Source organism: Anas platyrhynchos, chromosome 3 (assembly GCF_047663525.1).
Source record: "Anas platyrhynchos isolate ZD024472 breed Pekin duck chromosome 3, IASCAAS_PekinDuck_T2T, whole genome shotgun sequence".
NCBI classification, from domain to species: domain Eukaryota; kingdom Metazoa; phylum Chordata; class Aves; order Anseriformes; family Anatidae; genus Anas; species Anas platyrhynchos.
The window spans coordinates 48,791,763-48,815,769 of record NC_092589.1 but is presented as its reverse complement, the minus strand read 5'-3'; the positions used below and the strand labels follow the sequence as shown (position 1 = coordinate 48,815,769).

General features: G+C 42.7%; 1 protein-coding gene across 27 annotated transcripts in view; it reads left to right on the top strand.

Annotated features, from left to right (window-relative positions):
* Nucleotides 1–24,007, top strand: part of QKI (QKI, KH domain containing RNA binding) — a 449,819-nt gene that overhangs the window by 279,785 nt on the left and 146,027 nt on the right. For 2 of the 27 annotated variants that reach the window (XM_072035849.1, XM_072035870.1), the window contains exon 18: nt 7,869–7,934. The exons of the other annotated variants lie outside the window; for them this stretch is intronic. The gene's annotated coding sequence lies outside the window, so the exon portion shown is untranslated. The remainder of the gene's footprint in view (nt 1–7,868; nt 7,935–24,007) is intronic. 27 annotated transcript variants of the gene reach the window in all.

The following is a 24,007-nucleotide window of genomic DNA, read 5'->3' as shown; positions in this document are numbered from 1 at the left end:
AAGTAAACATCAATGTGCAAAACTTTGCTGTATCCTTGTGGCTGTTCTCATGGCTGTAGTCTTGTCTACAGAGCAAAAAGTCCAACAGGCTGTTTGCCTCACTGGCAGATAACCCGTGAGGGCTGGGTGTGCACAGGGGGATGGGGTGGGGGCCAGCTTGAACTAAAATTTACGCTTCTTAAGCCCCTGACTTCAAACAAGCCAAAACCGCTTCCTCAAGTTTTCTCAGCTATAAAACAGGGAGAAGATGGATCTGTCCTTATAAAACTTGGTTCTAAGTGCAGTTAAAAAGCATCTTGTCACAGCAGTATTTTTCCACTCTTGGCACTAACTGTTCTTTCTTATTTCTGTTTCTTAAAGCAATTTCATGCCTTGATAAAATACAGTCATTTTTCTGTGTTGCATGTAGTAGAGTAGCCACTCTTGAGCAGACCAAGTATATTTTGTTCCCTCCCTGTCCTCGCTGCAATACAAAATAGCAAAAGTAATTAGTCCACAGTATGGATGAATTGATTAGATTTTTCAGCTTTGGGAACAGATATGTTTTAAAATGAGAGCCTCTGGAGCGGTATCTCCCTCCCTCATATGGAAGTTGACTGGAACTCACAACAGAACTATATTCCTGATTTTTTCTGTCTCTAATTTACTGTGCAATTTAACTGAAGCATTTAAGCTCCCTGCCCTCAATTTATCATCAACCCTGTGCGCTTGGTTTCACCTGGGCAAAAATGGAGCTGTGCAGAGCAGAGGTTCAGCACACAGTGACTATGTGGTGGCTCTTGGTGCTGTAGGGAAGCTCTGGGCTGGGCAGCAGAGGGGTTAGTGGTGCCCAGGCTGTGCTGTGGGTCTGCTGTCTCTGCTGGAGCACGAAGGGCTGTGAGCAGCTTTTGTGAGGGAGACCCAGACCAGCTCTTTCCTGCTCTGAGGGTTGTGGAAGGCGGGGGGAGATGAACCTTGAAGATGTGCTCTGCAGCTCAAGTGATGCCTTGGTACTTGAGGATTTTTGGATAAGAGGTGCAATTAAGTGCTGGCATTATTCTGTAACTTGAAAATGGTCAACTCTTCTTAAACCCAGATTTAATTAACTTAGTTTTAAACAAAGATTATTATAAGACCTTTAACTGCCAAGTTTCACTTCAGGCCAAGCATTTGCAAAGTGGAGTTTTATGCCCTCTTGAAATTTGTGGTTTGCAATGGAAAAAAACAGCAGACTTGTATCAGCATTAACAGACACTCAGGATAATTGAAAATACTGTCTGTTGCCAAAAATTGAATCATAAGAGTTTTACAGATTTTTTTCTGTTCCTTTCACTTTAGTGACAGAGGTTACTCCTGAATTTAAACGTGAGCCACACATCTACTACTTTCCCCCTCCTGCACCTTCTGTCCACAACCTTGGGGTGACAATACAGTCCCCCAAATTGAGAACTGCAGTATTTCCACCAGCTTTCCCTGCATAATGAAGTGAGATATAAATGGCCAGGGATGTTTTAGAACACCCTGTTTCTCAGGTCAGGCAGTGCTATGCCCTTTGAAAATCCCTATGTCAGGGAAGAAAGGCAGAGGGGAGGCAGGAGGGATACTCATGTTTCACAAAGTCCACAAACTGCAGCCAGACTCAAAAGCGCTTAAACACAGCCTGACTGCAAAAGGAATTCAATATTCCATTCTCCAGAGTGAATGACTCTGATCAAAGGAGCTGCTTCTGAAAAGACAAACTCTCTCCTGTCCCCTTCACTTGCAGGCTTGAAGGAAAAAGTATGAAAGATTGCTGTGCCACAGGAACTGCCAACCCCCATTTCCATGGAGAAAATCCTTTTTTTTTTTTTCTCTTTTTTCTCTTCTGTCAACAATCCCTTTTTATATCAAAAATACTAGTGTTTATTTTTAAAAAGGGAAACACTTTACTATACTTGTACTGCAAATCTGCCTTCAAAAATGCTAGGGCAAACCCAGGGTAGGGAAAAAAAATAAAAATCCATCAGGCACTGCTGCTAAGCAGCCCTAAACAGAGCTGCAAGGACAATCTCTGGCTGGGCAGTGGGACAGTGCAGCACAGAGGTACGACACCATCCCTGCCCCTGTACTCCCACCCACGCTGTAATTCCTTTGCTCATCCCCAGGCAGTTGCTGCCGCTGTTGTCAGCGTAGGGCCAGCTATCAGGAGAGGCAGACCTTTGGTTTGAGAGAGGACAGGTGTCATGTTGGCTTGTCCTGGTAAACACAGAACAAGGCATTGCTCCTGGCCCATGTGATCTGTTCCCCGGAGGACTCATCCTGCACACATAGCTTTTGGGAGCTGATAAGGCTGTCAGCACTGAGTGTGCTCCCTAGGAGCATCCTGCTCTCCCTGCAGAGCAGCTGCTGCCCAGGGAGGCCAGTTGCAGCTGTGGCCAGCTCTGTGTCTCAGGGCAAGAGCTCCAGCAGTAGAAATTTCTCTGTGTAAGGAGCCAGGCCTGGTCCTCCAGGCCTGGAGGTTTGCATTCAAAACGCCACTGCTGCAACCATAAAAGCGTAAAACTGCATCAGATCAAATAGTCATAATTATAGCAAGCATATGAGACAAAACCCATTGTCATTTATCTCTCTGGGGACACCACACTTTTTGTTTGAGCCCTATTATTGGTGAAGTATGAGTTCTAAAATTACAATAATTAAAATGATGATTATAAAGTGTCAGGGATTGTAATTTTTTTTTTATATAGCTGAGAACAGTCTGTTCATTACTGAAGCAAAGATTTGGCTTTAAATTCACATCAGTTTAAAAGACAGCCAGAGGGGGAGCATTGATGTGAATGCAGAGAGCGCGCCTGAGTGCTGAGGCCCCTTCTTGTGCTGCAGACTGGTTCCCCCTTCTCCGCTGGGTGTGAAGAAGAAGGGACCTGTGGTTAGTGAGGGGGCAGCCCTGGGCAACGTGCCACTGCTTGAATTTCCAGGGGCCTGCTGGTGATTGCTGCTGCTCGGTGGGGTTGCTGGGCTGTGTGAATGGACAATACGTCATCCACACTTTCTGTAATAAAATGTGGATAAAAAATTGAAGAAAACCACTAGACACATCAACAACTGGAGCACAGGAGACCCTTGCTCTTGTGTGCCCCCTCAGTTTCTCCCTTTACATTGCATATCTTCTGGAGCTGGTTCCCATCACGAAGTCTGGGCTCTGGCTCGGGCAGGACCTGGGCTGCCCCGGGCCAGGCATCAGCCTCTGCCAAAGGTGGTTACGCATCTTGGGGTTAACTGGCTTTTTGAGCTTTGCATGTTGCCAGGGCTGGACCTGGGTGCCTCAAATGTGAGAATGTGTTGAACCCCTGAGATTCAAAATACTTGGCATTTTCAGACAGACTCAACTATGGGGATGAAATGGTTCCAAAATGTCAGCTCTATCTGTTCCATGTCAGAAGTAAATGAAAGCTGAGATACGTGTTGGTTTCAGGCACCCATCCAAAGCTGCGGGGGAGAGAAGAGGAAATCTATACCATAGGTTTCAAAGAGTCCGTATGTATGATCCAGGACTCGCTGTCTGTCCTTTGCTGGATAGGGCCCACCTATGAGAGGAGGCTGGGGAGCAGCTCGGGGATGGAGGGGAAGAGAAAGGAAAAGGAATCCGAGAAACATTGATAAATTCTATTTAGTGAATAACACAATGCATGTAGCAGCACAATGGCCTTTTCTGCAGGCAGATTATCCCAGCCAGAGTCTTTGCTATATTAAAAAGAGGGGGAAAAATAGAGCACCAAAGAAAAGGAAAGGCGGGCTGTACAGCAGCAATCAATGCTGCCCTTTGTGCTGCCTGACATTTGAGGGACTTGTTATCAACGATTGCTGGCTGCTTTATCTAAATGTATCTCCCCAGCTGCCAGGCACAGCACTGATAGGCAGCGGGACGTGCCGATGGCCCCAGCCGATACCGCTGCCGCCCAATTCACCCACACACCTCGCTGTCAGGGGCTGGGCAGCCTCTGTCGCTCCACCGCTGGCATGCCTGCACCTACCCCGTGGAGGGGGCAGAGGGGATAGGAAGATTGCTCCCACTTCTCCCCTTCCCAATCAGCTGCTTCTTTGTTTTTTTTTTAAAGGAGAAGGAAGGAAAAAAAAAAAGACAAAGGCCAAAGTTAAATAAAAATTAAGAAATGTGGGATGGGGGAGGAATGTGTTGAGGAAAGGAATTTTATTTCATTTTTTGTTTGTCCTGCAACAACTCTGTCATCTGCTGCTCTGGCAGAAATTGCCTTCTGTGCTCTCGCCTTGTCTCTCCTGCTTTACTGTAGAAGAGCGATAAGAATAATCTACTGCTTGGCTGCTAGGCTCCCTCATCGTGTGGAAAATGTCTCTAATATTTTCTGTTTATATATACAACAGTTATGCACATGTCTGTGTAACGCATAGAGTTGTACACACATGTATGAGTGCAATTATTAAGTCTTATGAGCAGAAGACGATGAATAGGCATAAAGCAAGGGTTAGCTTGTAACACTTAAAATCTTATGTGTGTGTGCATGTTTGTTTATTTAAAAAAAAAAAAAAGGCATTGCAGGCTGTTTCTGGCCAGAAAGTAGCTGCGTTTAGGTGTGCAGGCTGCCTAGAGGCAGCTTAGCACTTACTAAAGAGTAGTCAGTTATTGACAGGTTTTAAAGTACAAAAATTCTAGATTGGTGTGGCCTCTTATTTCAAGAGACAGCTTAAATTATTACCTTTGCTGCTAAAAAGGTTTTGAGGTCTGCATGGAAATGTCAGCTCACAGGCTTGCATGTATATTTACCCTTGCTTGGTGCTAATGAATCCATTAAAAATGCAATATGGCACAGTTCAAAGATTTCCCTAAAAATGAGCATTTTCTGCTGTCTGTGGGGAAAATACAATCTTAGACTTCTTCTGAAGAAGCACTTGGAAAAAAAAAATACAATAATACAGAGGCCACTGTGTATTAACTAATCTGCTTTTAATGATTCTTCACCAAAACCTGAAAGTAATTAGAGTTCTCAAAAAATAGATGATTCCAGGAGAATAGAATGAATTCTTCCCTGTGTCAAGTTCAGCAATCTTATGCTAATTTGTATATTTAGCATACACTTACCAGTTACAGACCCAGCTTCAAAAAGTGTGCAAACTGCTGCCTCGATTGTAATTGAAAACATCACATGCAAGTAGTGAAAATGAATCTGGGTAGTGTATTTGGAGGAAATTCGGGCCAATTTATAGCACCGTATATTTTTTTGGATCTCTGTGTCTCAGGGAAAGACTTTTTTGCACCATCGTGTTTGCTTTTGCTCTGCAGTGAGGTACATCTACTTCCATCAAAAGGCCCCCTGAGGAGGAGAGCAAACATATTCCAGAGAGTAAAATCCCTCCAGAGAGCCAGAGCCAAAGGCCCAGGTCTATATACCTGTTTAACAGGAGAATAATGAGACATTAATAAAATACAAGAACTGCTTTTCCAAAAAGGGACAATACATAGAGCTTCAGGTCTGAGCAACCAGTGTGTTGAGTTCAGCCCTGGCCTGGGTGCTGAGCACCCTTGCTCCCTGTGCTGAGCTGGGGGCTCTTGATGAGCCCGCGCTGCTCCTCCTGGCGAGGAACAGCAATGATTTCTGTGTGCTGAGGAAGGCCATTAAATAGAGGCCATCCTGCCTGGCGTCAGAAGTCATCCAAAATATGACAGAGGCGCTTTTAATTAATAAATGGCTGGCACCAAGTCCATTTGCCTCGCTGTCTGACCATGCTGAACAAGGGCAGAAATAGCCTCCACCTCCCTGACACTCCTCAGCCCTTCACAGTGCAGTTCAGGGAGCATAAGCTCCGGCACACATGGTATAACCTTCCTGAGCATTTCTCTTTCCGTGGCATTAGGAAGCCAATTCCTCCCAAGAGCATGTTTATATCAATCTAAAATTCATTTCAGCTGAAATATTTATGATTTTTGGGGGGGAGGCTAGAGGTCTGGGTGTTATGTGGTCAGATCAAGTTAGCTTCAACTGGCAAGGTTGACAAAAGTAGTAATCTCTCTGTCCCTCCTCCCAGACCTAAATGGGCATTTATTCTGAGCTCTTTCTTAATGCTGTAACATAATTCATTAGGACAGCCTTAATGAGCTGGTAATTAGTCTGGTGGGAGGGGGTGAGGAGGGGAAATAGAAATGCTAGACAGAGAGAAAGTCGAGCAGGCTGGGGCACCTTAAAGAGCCCTGAGAGAGCCTTTTGTCAACAAAATGGATCAGGCTTGCAGGCAGTAAAACTTTCAAATGACCTTCGTGTCAAAATATTAGGCTGCTATTTTTCGCTAGATGGTGGTTTCATAAACATAAAAAGCACACATATCATTCAGAGTGCTGTAAAATTTGTCTCAAGGATGTGGTGTTTTCTGCCCTCTCCCCCCCCCCCCCTTTTTTTTTTGTTGCAAGACTGATGCCACCTCTACACGGTATGAGCAGGGGATGGAGTAAAGAGAAAGGCATCTGATATCACAAACTTCTGCTTAGTCTGAAAGTAATGTTAATAGCAGCTCATCTTTGTTCCAATGACCGATGGAACAATGCTCTTTTTTTTTTCTTCTGTGTATATACATCAGTATACATGCCAGAGACTGAGATGAAGGGATGGTGACATTTTCACTTGTAAAATTCAGGAAAATTACTTATAGCTGCTTATAATTTATGGTAAAAGCCATAATATTGCCCTGTAATTAGAAGACAGACGTGTATAATAAGTATAACAAAAACAACAGCTCATTCCTGGAGATGTGAAACATCAAAACAGTTGACTATTTAAATGTTTTCCTTTTGTGAAATCTTTATTTCCAAAGTTAAATTCTGACGTGGGGTGGAGGGTAGAGGGGCAACTATTTTCTACAAAGCGAGGAAATGGTTGATCAAAACATTTGCTTGTTTTGCATTACAGTTGTCTTGAGGCCGCTTTCCTTTCTGTCCTTATCTAACAAGCCCCAGAGCAGTAGGACTTGTCTAACTTGAATAAGTAGTAGGTGACTGATAAGACATGGTTTGAATTGAACCATAAGAACATGTAAGCAGCAATAATGGGGATAAGTAGCCAATTTATTGAGAGCAGAAACTAAGGAAATCGAAGAAGGCCAGAAAGCTGTACTTCCTGATCAGACGAGCCATTAAGTATTTATTTCTCTGCCATCAGACATCAGCTCACTTCAGATTGTGCAGATGCACCAAGTTGTTCCCATGTGCCTGCTGGGTCTCACCTGCACTTCCCATTTGAACACCAAATAAGATAAGGCAAAGCCAGGGGTGGGGTTGCTAGACACCTAGCCCTGCTGCCTGGCCACTGCTTATAGTCTTGGGGTAGGGAAGACTGGAATTATATAAAATATTTGTAATGTGGCTGGACGTATCAGGAACTGACTCAGTTTGAGGCATTTCTTACCCCTTTGATCTGCCAAGCAAATGTCTCTATGGCCAGTTTGTGGCTGTAGATGGAGACTGGTTGGGTCTGAGCCTCTCCCCACCCACGTGTGAAGGCCATGAAGGGCTGCCTCCAGGCTCAGTTTTGATGGAATTTCCTTTTGGGACCTGAAGGTCATCTTTCCCACAGAAAACATGAAGAAATTAAGAGAGAGAAACTTAGACAGGGATGAGATGATGTCTGACTTCTCCTCATGGACCCAAACAGAACAGGAAGTTTTACTGGCACTTGTGAAAAGTTTAAGCCTGGAATTTGGTATTGTTCTAATTACCCATCATCTCAAAAATAAAATGACCTAGATGCTTTTCCCCCCTCAAACTCATCCGAAGTATTTGGCCAGTACTGCACTTGTGCTCTGTCAGAATAGCTGAATATTGACCACAATGACATCTGGAGAACAAATTGTTGAGTTAATACATGAGGCTTTCTTTTCTTTCTTAGTTAACTGGAAAGTCACAGTGGATCTGTATGCTACAGATGCTGTAAGCTACATTCAGAAATGCTCAGGTATGTTCAGTTTGGCATGGGGTAAAACATTGGCACTGCCTTCCAGAGTGATTGGATTGTGTTGTCTGGCTACGCCAAAGCTACCAATGAAACTCTACTTTCAAACTTCTTTATTTAATTTTATTTTCTTTGCAGCCACTTAGTGAGAGAGGCAACAACTCTCTCCACCTTTTAACATGTTATATATAGGATGCTCCAGGCACACTGTGCAGTAGTAAAGTATTAAAGCTCAATAAAGAATCTGGATCTGTTCACAAGGTGAAATACACTATTTCTGATACTTCTTATACTTATGATTTGTTCCAAAATAAAGCATGTTCCAAAATCTGCTTTTTACAGCACAGTTTGAACTTGGAAGGTTTCATCACGTAAATAACTGGCAAGGCTGCAAGATTTGTCTGGCTCTCCTTATTAGAAGTTTGTTTGTTAGCTTATCCCCCAAACATAGATTTGGGCTGAAAATTTCTCTGCTGGATGTCTGCTGTAGAGTGAAGTTCATCACTCTCAAAAAAGACAAATCTTAGTGGGGTTACAGTAAGAGTACATGTTAGATTCTGGTGACTTTTCCTTGCAAAGTCCTACCATCACCAAGCAGGACTGAAAGACGGTATTTCAGGCAGGAGAATTGCTCTGGTTTTAGAGGGGTATCTTTTCCATTTTTCTGATTTGACAAGAATAGCCAAAATCGTATGCCTTTGAAAATTGGCAGTATGTATAAGCTCAGTAAATATTTCTCGGGTGACAGAAAGATGCCCTAAGGAGAGAAGGAATACAGATGGAGGGGAAGGAGCTCAGAAGGAGCTGCTGGGAAGGAGGCTGAGCCAGCACGTGCAGGATCAGGCAGGTCTAGGGGAATCCAGAGGGAATAGAGCTGGGGACTGGGCTTGCCAAGCAGAAATTAATTGTTTGTGCTTATGTGCCTGAGGAACAGAGGAAGGAAGTACCTCAGTGAAGAGAGGGCGCCTGTGACGGAGTGAGTGGATGGATTAGAGCAGAAATGAGCAGGAGGGTCACGTGCTGTGTCAGTAAATATGGAGCTCTCTCTGTTCATCACAGCAAGTGCCTCCCTCCCTGCTCCCGAGTACCTGGAATAGCATCTCGGGTCTTTGAATTTCAGGATCTGTCTGCTATCAGTAAATAGCCAAGACATCGATTGGCAAAGCCTTCCACCCCCTCTGAAAAATCAAATTGAGACCCAAATTAGTGGCTCCTTTTGACTTAATATCCCCGTGACTTGCCTCTATGTACCGTGGAAGTAAATTAACTGTGAATTAGTGCTGGAGCCATAAGGAACTCACACAGAAGTTAATAGTTCTGTCTTCATAGCAGGGCCTGAATAATGTGCAGCAGGGTGAGAGCAAGGCAAGTACACAGAAGAATACAAACAAAATATTGAAGAAATGTGGTCTGTGCTGATGCAGGGGTTTCCCAGGCAAAATATACGATTATGTAATTAAGAGCAGTGTCCTAATGCAGAGGCGGTGAGTAAAGGCTCTGCAGGCATCCTTCATTTCAGCATGTCTTAACTCTGGTTTGCCACCTGAATAATGTTCTTTAACTCGCACGTTTTGTGAGATATATTTATCATTGCACTTTTCACCTACCTCCTGCACAGTGTTGAGTGTCAGCAATTCACTGTACGCCATCCCTCAGTAGCAATGTTATTTTTCTTGCTCTGGAAACGCCAAAGCTAAAGTTGCCCACATAACCGCAACTCTGGTCCCTCGTGTAAACATATTACGAGGCAGTCTTTAATTACACGAGTTACGTTTTTTTTTCCCTGCAGCATGATGCTCAGAGACATCTGGCCATATCATTCAAAGTGTGGCCCAGGCCTTATTTACCTCACACCATCCAAACAGTGTACGGAATACAAAATTTTTGGTTTGTTCTTGGGTGTTTCAGCTATGTTCTTACCAGAGCGTTTGAGTGCTTTATAGACACTCACGGATCTGAATTCACAGCACCCTTGTGAGACAAGAGGGTGACAGTATTCCCATTTTACAGACGGGGAGCTGAGTCACAGGGAGATTAAGGTCAAAGGACCCACTGATTTTGGGGTCCCAGTTTGATGTTTCTGAGTACTTAGTGTTTTTATGGCTCAATATATGTTCAAAGCACAGCTCCCAGAGACTTCAATTACAGCTTCCAGCACTCAGCACTTTGCAAATCAGCCCCCAGGGTTTCAAGTCAGGCATCCAGAAAATGAGGAATACACAGTTAGTGACCACCTGTGGTTTATAACTTGGCCAAATGTGTGTGGATTTTCATGGTAATAGCAAAAGGCACCTCTTTTATTCCTGGGTGATTCTTTTCTTTTCTTTCAGGCAAGCCAACCGGTCCCAGCGGTGAAACGGGGAGCGCTGCTCGGGGCTCTCAGCAGAGCAGTTCCGCCCCTAGGGGAGGAGGGATACAAGAGGGAGAGGCCATCACTAGCAAAACAAAGCCATTTTCTTTTCTGTCAGTCTTGAAAAGAGCTGACATCACCTTTGCTAAAACTTTACATTGCATTTCAATCTCTAAGGCATGGAGACTCACCTCCAAAGTCTTAAGCCTCAGCAGCAAAATTGGGGCAAAGGTATGTGAGTCTGAGAGCACGGTCACAGAAGGGAAGGCAGTGGATTCCCCGCTGCGGGGCTGCTGCCTGCACTGCTGCTAATATGCTCTAGCAATATACTGAAGGTGAAGCGGTGATAAACTGAGGCTAATACTCTGTTCCTGCATAGTACTGGTGTGAGAAAAGGAATACCTTTCAGCTGTGTTCAGCCTGGGGCAAATTTTTATGGCAGAGTTATGAATCCCCTGGAAGTAATATTTTTAATGGAGACCTCCCAGGCAGACCATAATTATAGATATGCATGAAGCTTTCATAAAAAGCATTTAAAATGTGAGTAAAGTAGAGCTGGAATGCCCAGATATAAGTCACTAGCTTTGAATAGTATTAACAATAGCAAGATAGCTGTGAGCGTGGTAGGGAGGATGCAATATATAAATGAAATACTATATATGATTTGTTTTCTTGAAATACAGAGAAGTAAAACTGAATTAATCTCATGGTTTTATCTATATTCCACACCTTATTGTCTGTGCTGGCAGATGCTTATTGCTGAGTAAGGTGGAACATAGCTGGTGAAATGAGCTGGAGGTTGCTTCAATTTCACAAGGAGAAAAATAAGAGAAATACCAATTCATAAAATTGTGTGAAGTGGGGTGAGCTGAAGTGTGGGAAGGTGTGTTGCATGGAAAGATGCAGGTGGTTGGGACTGAGGGAGGAAAGCTACTTTGAGAACAGATTCCTGTGATCTGGTGAGATATGGGGAAAACTCAGAAATTACTTCAAAATAAGTCAGTAGAGCCAAAAGGAAGATGCAAGATGCTGGAAATGTGACTGCTAAGAACTTGTAAGGATCCAGCCTCCTTAGAAGAGCAATATCTGTGGAAAAAATGGCTGCTCCTAATTTGCTGGGTGTCTTGTTTACTGTGACTTTCCAGTGCTGCTGCTGAACCTGTTCCTTAGCAGCAGTGTATTTTGCTTGTTAGTTCTGCCGTTGTTCCACAAGAAACTGAGGGGGATTTCTGGTGGCCAGATTCAAATCAGAAAGCCACAGCTCCTTGTGCATTGACCTCCACCTCCAGGGAGGTGGTGGAGTCACCATCCCTGGAAGTCTTCAAAAGACGTTTAGATGTAGAGCTTAGGGATATGGTTTAGTGGGGACTGTTAGTGTTAGGTTAGAGGTTGGACTCGATGATCTTGAGGTCTCTTCCAACCCAGAAATTCATGTGATTCTGTGATTCTGGTTGCCTCTAGGTTGGAGGGTACGTTCTGAGGGAGCAAAGAGCAACATTTGAGACCATGCCTTAATATGAGAGAGAGAGAGGATGCCTGTAAGGAATGGAACAGGGAAGTGTCTTCCTTACCTGAATGTTTCTGAAACCTGCTCACCTTTTGTGAGCAGCTACCATATACCAGTGAAATGATTTGCACCAGGTAGGTGAGCAGGATTTGTTCCCTGGCAATGTTCAGAGAGCTTGGAGGAGAAGCAGCAGCCTATACACTAAGGAAATGAAAACAAACACAAAAGAAACTTCCTAGCTTCTTTTATAAGCAGTCCTGTACAGGTCACCTTTAAAAGGTTTACATTTATGGCATCAATATTTGAACTTCCTTCCTGTACTATCTGTGTGTGTGTAGGCTGAAGCAGGGCTACAAATGCCCCCAAAATACAGAAGCTAATTACGGCAGTGTGAAAGTAAAATAATGAGAGCCTGAGAATGTGACTGATAAGCAGTTAGATAATAGACTAACAAGCAGGATGTCTGTAGCCCATCAAAGAGCTAATGAAGGTCTCCATGTCCTCTGTTACTGCCTGAGGAGGATGTACAAATGGAAAATATCCCAGAAATGGCATTTAAGGGTATACACCATGTACTTACTGACTGTGTGGTGACGATAATGATTGGATCCAGTGAGTGCTTAACCTATGGATAAAGTAATTACTCAATTAAAAAGTGCACCCTAGGTACTTAGAACTAAGTGGAACGTGCTTGAAACAAATGTTTACAAAGGAAATACTGCTTGTTTTCTTTGCACTGAAGCTACTGTATGGAGTCCAGCTACCTGCCCTCCAGGCTGGGCTTGTAGCCCATGGTATTGCTGTGGTTTCAGTGACTTAGCAAGGTCGAGGGGACTGGCGCCTGGGGTGTTGGGTTTGGGGAACCTTTGGTCTTAGGCAGTGAGTGAGCAGCTGTGCTGTGGATCAGCAGCAAAGGGTTTGGGTGCCCAGGGTGTTAAGGAAGGCCAGTGGGAGAGGCATGTCCTGAAAGGAGCAGGACATATGGGAGGTGCTAAGTACTTGTCCCAGCTCCTTCCAAATATACTGGGGTGGTGCTTTCATTGAACGCAGAGCTAAAACTTTTCCCCAGAATTAAAGGGGGTGTACGGCTTCTGTGCTTGTGTGTCACCTTATGTGTCACAGCAATGCAGGAGAACTTTTACTGAAAACAGCTCTGTGCACGTCGGCGTCTCTGCTATATTTTCAACCTCTGTCAGTTGCCTGACTTTTCTCGGTACGCTTGCAAATTCTGACCCTTTGGGGTGCGCTGTTCTGGGCGAGGAAGCTGGGGAGTTAAGCACTGTGGCAGGTTTAGAAAATAGCAAGGAAACAAAAGAACAAACAAGCAAACCCATGACCAAAAAAAGATTAATAAAAAAAGACATTTTGGCCATTTGGTCATAAATAGTACTGTTCAATAGCACAAGAAATCATGCAGACTGTGCAGGGAGGCATAAAACCACTGAATTATGTATTAATATGTCATATAAAAGGAAAAAGTACTAAAGAAATACTGTAGGAAAAATAAATAAAACCACCATTAAAAGTGAACATGTCCCATTTGGTCAGTTATGCCAAACATAAAACAACAGAAAATGCCATTTGGAAGTTAACAACACTTTTAATTTTACTGCTGACTTTTCCATTAGAAGCCAAACAAAGGTGTGGTTAGACCATAGGCTCAGGAATTGATTTTAAGCCTGTATCCATCTAAATCAGTAGGCTTTTGAAACCTATATCTGCATAGGTATCTCTCTGAGTGTATGCATGGAGGAAGAGGGGAAGAAAGAACTCAGGAAGCTGGAGTTGAACGAGTGGGCTGATGTTGAGCTGGAGGTGATGCCCTCCTTGGGGCTGTGTGGGTGGAAGGAGCAGGAGCTGAGATCAGCTGGTGGTAGCAGTGAGGTCCCAGCACCATTTCTCTATCGCATGGAAGTGGCACATGGGCACACCTGGAAGAGCAGTGCCTGTTTTGTAGCAGCCTGGCTGGCCCCACATGGAGCAGGCTCTGCTCAGCAGCACCCCAGGGGGACGGCACGGCACTGCTCGGGTTGCGGCTTTGGTTTCACTCCGTCCTCCAAATGTTCCCGGCTTTAATGTGCGATGACAGGTGCTGCGGCCAGCCCATGTTGTGAAGCAAGCTCCAAAAGCCTGGCAGGATGGAGAAAAGCAGCTGCCTGCATTAGCACAGCTGGGCCTGCTCGGCCAGGTTGGTTTGTTTACCCACCGAGCCACCCAGTACAGTGCTGGGTAGGCTCTGGATGCCCCCTTTTGTGCCTGGGGCAGCTGGTGGAGGCTGAGCCATATCTGGCAAGTTGGGGTGCTCCGATCCGGTTGCTGCTGCTGGACTGCTCGCAGTTGTGCCTTTCCCTTGTTTTGAAAGCTGCAGTGGCGGACCAAAGCCAGCTCACACACCCCAGCTCAGCCACAAGCACCAGGAGCACCTCTCCGGCACACAGACCTCTGGAGCGATTAAAACAACAACAACAAAAAAATTCAAGGGAAAGAATTTGCTAGCACAAGTGACACAGAAACCACTGTGCTGCTGGTTCATTAAATACATTGGCATGCTGGAGCTGCATTGCAGATATCCTCTCGGTGTGCTTTGAAAAGCAAAATTCCCTTTGGTCAGCTCGGCTGCGATCTGTCTGCTTTCCCTAGCCTGGCTACGGTGATGCCAGTGACATCCCTGCTGCAAGGTGCAGAGAGCTGGGGGCCCTGCAGTGACAGCTGGGGCTCACTCAGGTGCTCCAGTACCTGCACTTGGGCTGCTCCCATCTGCTGCTGCTTGTTCGTGTCCCCCAGTGGTGCTGCTGCTTCTGCCTGGGGGCTGGAGATCAACATCCAGTGGAGGTGGCCTGCCAGACCTACCAGAGCTTGTCTTCCCTCCTGGGGATAAGCAGGGAGACCAAGGAGGCCCATAAAATGCACTGCAGCCAATCCATTGCCCCTTTGGCGATGTATTGGTGTGTGAATTCACAGAGCTGGGTCTTCAGGGCCCCTTCCAGCTCAGCACAAGGCAGTGCTGCACAGTGATACCGGCTTGCTTTAATTTCAGCAGCCTGGGAGCGTGTTACAGAGAATGAAAAGGGAGAGGAAGAATAGAAGGCAAGCATGTAAATAATCACAATTAATCTAAAGGGCTAATGGCCTGCCTTGCTTCCCACTGCAGTTCACCATATGCTCTAGCACTTGTGTGAGACTCCCAGCTCACGTGCTGTTGGTTTATGTAAGTGCGCGCAGACCTTTGGCAAATTTGTATTTTTATTATGTAGAAGCTAACATTTAGCTTTCTTGTTGTGGGTATGTTGTAGCATATGTTAGTGTTTATGTTGCAGTGAAAATGGATCTCCTGACTAGAAAGTATCTTCATCTAATATTCCAGCCATTTGTTATTTTGACCTTTTTGCAATGACTTTTTGTCAATAACAAAGGCAAAGCTGAGTGGGATGGGCCAGGCGAAGGCGAGTCACTTGTGCATGGCACCCATGGCGTATTATTTCTGCAGGGTCCTTGAGGGGATAAGGTACGATTCGGAAGATTGGCTTCAATTGGAGGGAAATGATTTCTCAGAAGTGGCTGAGAAATAGAAAGTTGTTTTTTTCCCCTTTTTTCCCTGTTTCAGTTGGAAAACCCTATGTGTGGCAGAGGTGCTACGTCTTCTTCCTTAATTTTCTTTGTATATGTGCTACCCTTTTCCCTTTTTCCTTTTTTTTTTTTTTTTTTTTTTCAAAACAATTTTATTTTTAACATTGCCATGGCAGAATCTCTAGCACTTTCAGTGGGAAATATGTTTACATCATTGATATGTTTTCTCCAGGGCCAGCAGAGAGAAGCTCTCAATATGTTGTTACTGGACTGAGACCAATAGATAACATACTATGATTTTCCTCAATTAATGGGGAAAAAAATAGTTCTAGCAACATTTTGAAGTGTTTACGCTGAATTTGGGGTCTGGCTTTCTTTCAAAAGCCCCCACAAGAAATGTCACAACAACCCTGTGTTTCAGGGTACCCAGGAGGAGAATAAAGTCTGAACTGGCCACCACGAGCTGCCCAGAGGACCAGGCCTATAGACAGGGCTCACAGCTTGAGACTCACAGAATCATCCAGGTTGGAAAAGACCTTCAAGGTCACCAAGACCAACCATCAGCCTGACCTAATGAGTCCCATCACTAACCATGTGCCTTAGTGCCACGTAGCCATGCCCTAAGTGCAATTGTGATTGCCTTCTGTACCCAAAACCTACGGAAAGAAATACTCATCTAGCTTAAAGAATGGAATGAAATCATACACAGCATGTTTCACTGGTCCTGTTATCACTTTGACTCAGCTGTGCCCTCATTTGCTCATCACCCCCACCCCCTTTTGTTTTGCTTTGCTTGGTTTTTGTTTTGTTTTTGTAGCTCTCAGAGGCAGAGCTCCCATGTCTGGAAAAGCCATCTGCATGCGAGGGGGAGAGTGGGAGTGGTATGCCTTTTTCTTTGGTTCCCATCAATTTCATTTTCCATCATTCCCACGTGCTATGGGCCTGACCCTTGGTTTGTTTTTGGAAATATCTGTCTTCTGCATTCACAGAGAAGTCTAATTTGATTATCTGCAGTCCTATGACTTTGTATGCTACGTTCAGGTCAGATTCAGTAATTATTGTCTATAAGTTAATAGATGTGGGTTTTTATGAGCTCATGTGATGTCTCAAGCAGTGCATGTGAATTCACAATGAGCGGTGACAAAGGGAGCTTTTGCCTGTGTGAATATCAGATTCTTCACTTGTAGCACCATGAATGTTACTGCTTGTGAGTTTTATGCAACACAGACCAGGAGAATGCCTGGAAATCTTTTCAGTTCAAAAGTAGTCTCCTAGGACTCCATGTGAGAGGCTATTTGGAAAATTTTACCTTTACTTTGCACAACTTCACTTTGACCGCAGTACATACATGTTCATAACGATGCAAACTGGGTTGAAAATAAAAGGATTCATTATGATTGAAGTCCAATGTAGTTAATATTATGAGGATTAGAAAAAAAAATGTTGTTGAAATATGCTTTTAACCTTGATTTGATGGTATTTACTGGATTGATGTTTCCTGAATCTCTGTGAGCAATGTGTTCCAGGCCTGCTGGACATAATTTGAAAAGACTGACACTTAATGATTTATAGCACTACCGTGTTTCTGTATTAGCTGGAGCCCAGTATCTACCAAGTACAGAACATGACCAGGGCAACAGGGAAACAAAACCCCATTTAGTTATACGGAAGGCTAAATTGAGCACTGCTTTAAAAATCAACAGGATCTTAAAATGAGCCTTGTAAGCAACCCAGCAGCAAGTGAGAGATTTTGGATGTGAGGAGGGTATTTCTGACCGGCTTTATGCTGTGCTGTAGCTGGGACAGCTGGATTCTGTGCAGTTCCCGCTCCAGGGAAGCCCGTGAGAAAAGATGTATCCATAATCCGCTAACTGTCCCTGTTTCCGTTTTTAGCTGCTTTGTCTCTTTGGATACTACATCAGAAACAGTTTTTTGCTTGTTTGTTTCTTTCCTTCTTTCTAGCCAGTTTCAAATCATTAGCTGCTCTTTTCCAAATTATTTGCCAAAAAATGGCAAGAAAACAAAAAATCTGAGGTTTTTGGCATGAAGTCATCCATATGCATTCCCATTTGATAAGGTTTGCTGGGTTTTGTTTTTGTTTCCTTTTAAATGAAAAGTTTGTTGACCCACTGCAAGTAAGATATCACAAACCACCCTATCTGATGGAAATGTTGAGATGAGTTCTTTGTATTTGACAGGCAAAAAATACATGAGGAGGAAAAACATCTATGCAGTGCATGGAGCACGGCTAGCACTCGTTCAATTTGTGAAAGCATAAGTTAGTAAAAAGAGGCTTCAATATTTTGTTATGAGAGGATTTTTCCAGCAGTATTGCTTTTTCTTACTAGAGTGCTTTCTCACATGTACCATAAAGACAGGGGGATGTTTTCCTAGGAGAGGTTAGATTATTTTATGAGTAAAATACAAAGGAAAAAGTCTAGATCTCCACTGCAGGAGCTCTCTGCACCGTTCAGTCTTTGGTGTCTTCAAAGCAGTTATTACCAGGTGCTGCAAGGCAACAGCTATTAATAATGCACTCTCAGAGCCTGCTCAGCCTCTGCCTTTTGGATTTGCACCAGCCCACTGTGGGTGTATCCCCCAAACTGGAGCCACATGTCTTCAAGCTTTCTTAATCTGGGCAGAGTCCAGGGATTGTCTCCAATCTGGGTTTCTAGGAACATTTTTGTGGCATGGAGTCTTTCTAGGATTGCTCTCTCAGCTGAGATCCTAGAAGTAGGGAGTTGTTCTTTCTCTGGCATTTGCGGTTTCCCAGAACCAGCTCTGTTAGAAAAAATAGGTGCCCTGCAGTACAAGCAATTGCCTTCTCATCTCCTGTTTTCCCTTGCCCTGCTCCGTTTTTTAAAGCCTTGGGGATTTATTTTTATTTTTGTTTTATAGTTTTGTTGCTCCTAGTCAAGATTGATTCTGATGCTGATAGTCCTGTCTGAGCAATCTATTACGAGACAGAGATGCAAGCCACTGCTCAAAAAAGTACACATATAACAGATATTTGTGAGGGTTTCAATGTACAGAAAGTTGGTGATCTAAAACAGAATTACAAACTGTACCTCCATTCCTTGAACCAGGGCACAGAGATAACTTAGCCTCCATCTGCGCTGCCGTAGCTGTGTGTCTCAGAAAGCTGTGGTTGGAGATGGATCTTTCTGTGCTTTCTAAACACATCTTGAAGAGGTTTTGGGTTGTTCTTAATAACCAGTCAATTCAACAATCTGAACTGTTACATGTCTCTACTTCTGTGGAAATATGACATGTTCTGGTAACTCTGACTTAGGAGGCATTATTTAATGCTGTTAGAACTTTTCTGTGTAGGATTTTCTGGGGGGCAGAACTCAGCTTTCTGTGGAACACGATGCATTTGAATTGGAACAGATTGTTCCTCCTTAGTCTATCAGTAAATCCACTGTGCTGGCCTGACGTAGCTGGAAACAGCTCTCTCTAACATCTCTAAGCCAGAAAGATCTGAAGTTGACAAAGTGTTTGTGGCACCTCTTGTTTCTTGCTATTTTTTTGCGATAACTAGGCTCTGGGGAAAAGTCTTCAAATCCTTAAACAAGCTGAAGGAAATCACTCCCTCTGATCTGCAGTGTGGAAACTCCTCGCTGCTTGCTCCATGCTTGTCATTTGGAAGAGCCACACATGGGACATCAGCGGCTCTTCCACCTGTAGGAACGGCACTTGCTGTGGAAAAGGACCCAGTGACCCTACAGGCTGGGAGGAGGGGATTTTGTCTCCTTAATGACACATTATTGGCTTGAGGAAAAGAAAACATATATTTCCAGAAAAGCCTGGAAGAATGCCCATTCTGAAAAAAAGAATGAGTCTTACAGATTCCATTTTCTCCCCTTTCCAAGGGAAAAATTGAGGGATCGGTGTAGTGGATGTCTGATCTTTGCACAGCAACGTCAGATGTTAGCTTCTGTTTGCTCTCCAAGAACAAGTGTAACTGCTAGGATTTGGCACAACATTGGTAAATCTTTATATTTTTGCCTTTTATGATCTTTCTGACTTTTTACACTAAATCTATTACCATGAAGTCTGAATATAGGCTTGGTTAGGGGCCAGTTAAATACAGAATGTATAGCCATTTGGAAACTTTTATTACAAAACACTTGTTTAACTTAGTGCGTGTGTGCCATTAGAACAAATGAATCACAGTAATATTTGGCATTGTGGTTGCACCTGGCAACTGAGGATCTTGAAGAGTTTATGACTTTAGTAGGTTTTCTCTGACTGTATATTGTGAAGTATCTGTTTTTTTCCAACTTGTATAAGACGGCCATGAATAATTCCTTTTACAGATTTGAGCTTTTTCTCTTTGTGAGGTGTTCTGGCCAGTGCTTCCTCCACTTCCTAGGTGGTTCTTATAAAGAATTATCGCTGAATAGTTCTTGATATTCATACTGATGAGGCTGATCAGATACATAAGTAACTCATCAATATGACTAGGTGCCTGACCTCAGAAGTCAATGTGAAAGTTTACGAGCAATGTATTTTTTCTTTCAGTTAGTGTTAATTATAAACTAATATTCATTATAAACTACTAATAAAGAATATTTGCCTAAAATTTACTCTTATGGGAATTCCGAAACTTTAGGAAATATCACAAAAAGTGAACATAATGTGCAGATCTCTGAAATTTTGGTTATATTTGTATAGCAATTGTTATAAAGCTTCTGTTCAAAAACCTATGGCCAAAGTGTGACTTTTTTCTTTTCTTTCCCCTGTTTCTTTTTAATGTCATACAGCAGTTTTGTGAGTAAAGTTGGAATGGCCTTCAGTCTTGAACTTTTATCACTGGATGATTGTTTCTTAGCTGGAAGAGCTGGAAGCAGAACAGATGCATATGGAAAATGTGCAAGGAAAGGTTTCCAAATCTTTCTGTGCATATCCAGGGCTGGCAGTGCGCTAGGGGCTCTGCAGGTATTCTGCAGGCAACGCTCCTGCTCCACCATGGAGCTGAACCTCCAGCTCTCAGTGCTGAAAGAGTTCTTTCATGTTACTTCTCCCCTTTCTCATCTAAGGAGAAGCACAGTCAAAGCAGATCATTAAAAACTCTGGAGCACTTGTAACATTTCCGCAAAGGATAAGATGCTGGTTAGTAACAGTACCTTACTGCAAACAGTCATATAGGCATGTGTGACCTTGACATGTATCAGAAGCTTCAAAAAGCCGTTCCCACTAATGCTTCTCATATTTCCTGGAGGCACAGAACATACTGACAGTTCGGCTTTTAGGAAATGCTTTAAGATGGGAAGAGCCAATGGACCAAACTGAATTGTGCTGTAGGTGGATAGAGCTCCTTTGAAAGAAGCACTTGCTCTCTTCAGTGATTTTGTCCCTGCAGCAGTGAATTTGTGCCACTGTCCCTGGCTCAGGAGACCACCTTCCTTTTTCCTATTCTCTCTCTCTTTCTTTCCCTTTTATGTCTTAATTCACTGCTGTCATGATTTATACTAGCAATACAATGTGCAAGACATGAAAATCTATACATCTATCATACCCTGATCTGAACACCAGGACATGACATTTCAAAATTATTTTTTCCCTATACATTTATCATACTTTTTTTTTTTTTTTTTTTTTTTTTTCTTTCCTAAAAGGAGACACTGTCGTCTTTGGATTGAAGCAGGCTGAACTTTCCAAGTTGGTCCAGCACCCCCCTACTTATCCTAGTTCACATACTCTATTTTGCACATGATATAGAACAAAAGGCAGAAGCACCACTCCTCTATGGCTCTCTGCCTGTCCTTTGGCTGATAGTATGCAGCTAAATATTTTATGATTCTTGTAGAGATTAAGGTACGTGCATTTAACATGTTATCCATCAGTGGCAATTTGAGGTTTAGTGTAAACATAAATTGTACTTTAGGGAAGAGTAAGAATCTGTGATAGCCTGTTCCTGCAACTGGCTGATCTTTATCAGCCTTGTGACAGTCCCTTAGGGACAACTGGTCACAATTAGCTCATTTATTATTGATTCAGTCTTTGGACAATTAATCAGAATTAATCAGAGTGGTGCTTTAGAGGCCTGAAAATATGTACATAAAAGCCAGGGATGCCTGAGCTTGCTGAAGGAATCATGTAGTGCACTCTGTCTGAAGAACAAAATGCAATTCTGTTTCTTTCAAGGTTTTAAAACAGATGATCAACTTTTTGAAAATCTTTGCTTCCTCTCCCTCATCTTCACTTCCCTGTACATATAGTTGTAGGAAAGACTGAACATAAATAACAAGCCACGCTGAGAGAAACTGTTCTTAAAAAATGTCAGCCCAACCATAGATCTTTCTTCCCTGGTCACTCCCTCTGCAGACAAAGTCCTGCCTTCCAGAAGCTGTAAGGCACTGGAGCCTGAAATTAGCTGCGTGATCTTATTACTGCAGCCCTTGTGCTTTTTTTCTGCACATACAAATATTGGTAGTTACTCTTGTTCTTTATAATTTAATTTTAGACATAACATAATCATGTTGGAGTAAATGTTTCTGTCTTTTTTTTTTTTCTTTTCATAATGCATGAATGGTGGTGTCTAGATACTAGAGGAGAACGTTGGTGTAGTGTAAGGACCAGATGTAAACATGTTATAAAATCACTTAACACTTTTTTATGTCTGTTAAAAATGGTCAAGAATTTTGACTGGAAAATGAAAGTGGTTGACAGAACTGGGATATGGTTAGGAAACAGTTTTTCACAAGAAAATGGTTTTCTTCTATATGGAGCTTCTGAACAAGATAAAAAAATTGTTTCATTTCCTCTGTTGCCTGTGTGTTTTAGAAATAAAATTTTTCTTTTAGTGTAAATAAGTTTTTGAGTTAAAGAAAATACACCATGGTCTGTCTGCATTTTAGAGTTTCTTGCAAAAGTTTTTAATGCAGAGTTTTCATGCAAGAAAAGATCTCCTTTTCTACACATTCTCAACTGTTTTTGATGAATTCACACTTGGATTACAAATATCCTGATGAAATAGTCTGGGGTTGTGTAGACAGTATGATAGATCATTTGGAAAGGAAAGCAACAAAGAACCTATAAAAGTTTTTAAAATAATTGGTAAATGCTGAATATCTCCTGTGCATTAGTGGATGCTCATTAATTCTCCTTATATCTAAGATATATACTGATTTTATTAGCAGTAAGTCTAAAAATCAAGTATGTAGTAATGTGGAGCAAGTTATTGTATGTTATGGGAGCCATAGTAGTTAGTTGGGTAATTAATTGAACTACACGTGAGTTTATTTTTCAGTCAAGGTTTTTAAACTAAATACATGGTTCTTTATCTCATCTTAATGAATTGTTTGCAGAATGTATGTATTACCTTCTGCTACAGATATATTTACTCAGTCTCATGTCGTTAATACAGCGGTTAACATCCACGATTAATTAAATAGTTTTGGCACAGTATCCAATCTAAGTTGATGAGCAGAACCGGATATAATTTGAAGATTCAATGCATTCATCTGTGTGTTTGAATTTTTCTCTAAAGGAGGTGGAGATGCTTGGGTGAGGAGGCTGCAGTTTTGTCGAACTCCTCCCATTTTTGAGTTAAAGTACCCTGGAGTGCAATTGAGGCTGAGGCGTTGGTGCATTATAAAATTATTGCCAATGACATGTAATATTTGAGATTAATTTAGCCATGGGTCTTGTTGTCTGAAAGATTTAAGAGTAACATTTTAAATGAGAGTCCCAACTATGCATTTAATTTAGATTTAATACGACAGTTATTTGTTCTGCTAATAAATGCCCCATTGCATATTAAAAACATATTAATTGAGGATTAGCACAGATATAGTAGATTTAGAAATCTTAGATGAAAGCATTTGAAAGCATCAATTGGCATTTACAATTACTGTAAATACATTAGCAGCATTAATGTGACCATCTTTTAAAAATCTAGTGGATTTTATGCATCTTGGAAAATAATGCTTCTGGTGTTATGTTTTCTTTCTCTGTCCACCTCAATTGAGCATTTTGTATGTTGTTTGAGCAGTGGCCTTTTCAAGACTGTTTGTAGGTGCTGCCACTCGAGATGTGCAATCACTTCCTTGGTCTGTGAACAAATGGTAACTGTGCACTGACTGTGAAGATCATGCATATTGTGCGGTGCCTTCTTACAAAATAAAGATATTTCAAAACAGATATTTCAGTCTTTTCTGGAGGCTGGAAACTAGGCTTACTGCCACCCCAGTTGTGAAGTTCTTGGATATTTGCACATGCATAGTGATTTTATCACTTGACTGTAGCGGTCATATGCAGAATGTTGGTATAGCTTCATTGTGGTGTGGTGCGGGTCAGCCTGGGGTGCCCTGCCCGAGCAGCATCCTCTGTGCACAGCAAGGAATATAATTAATCCTAGGGGTAGCTGTCAGTGATGTGTAGCTCATAATTTTCTATGAAGTATCTGCTGGGGAAAGCCTCTGGCTATGCTAATTGACAAGCTAAGGCCAACTGGAGCCGTTGGTGGAATCTTTTTGTGGACTGTGCTAAATTGGTATCTTGTGTTCTTGTTCTCACTTTTTGGTCAGTGTAGTTGATGATCCACCTTGCACAGGAGTGGCTGTCACTGAGGGATACCTTAGCTTGAAGTCAGCTGGAAGGAATGAAGAAAGGGAAAGACTGCATCTCTTCCAGGAGAGAGGAGAA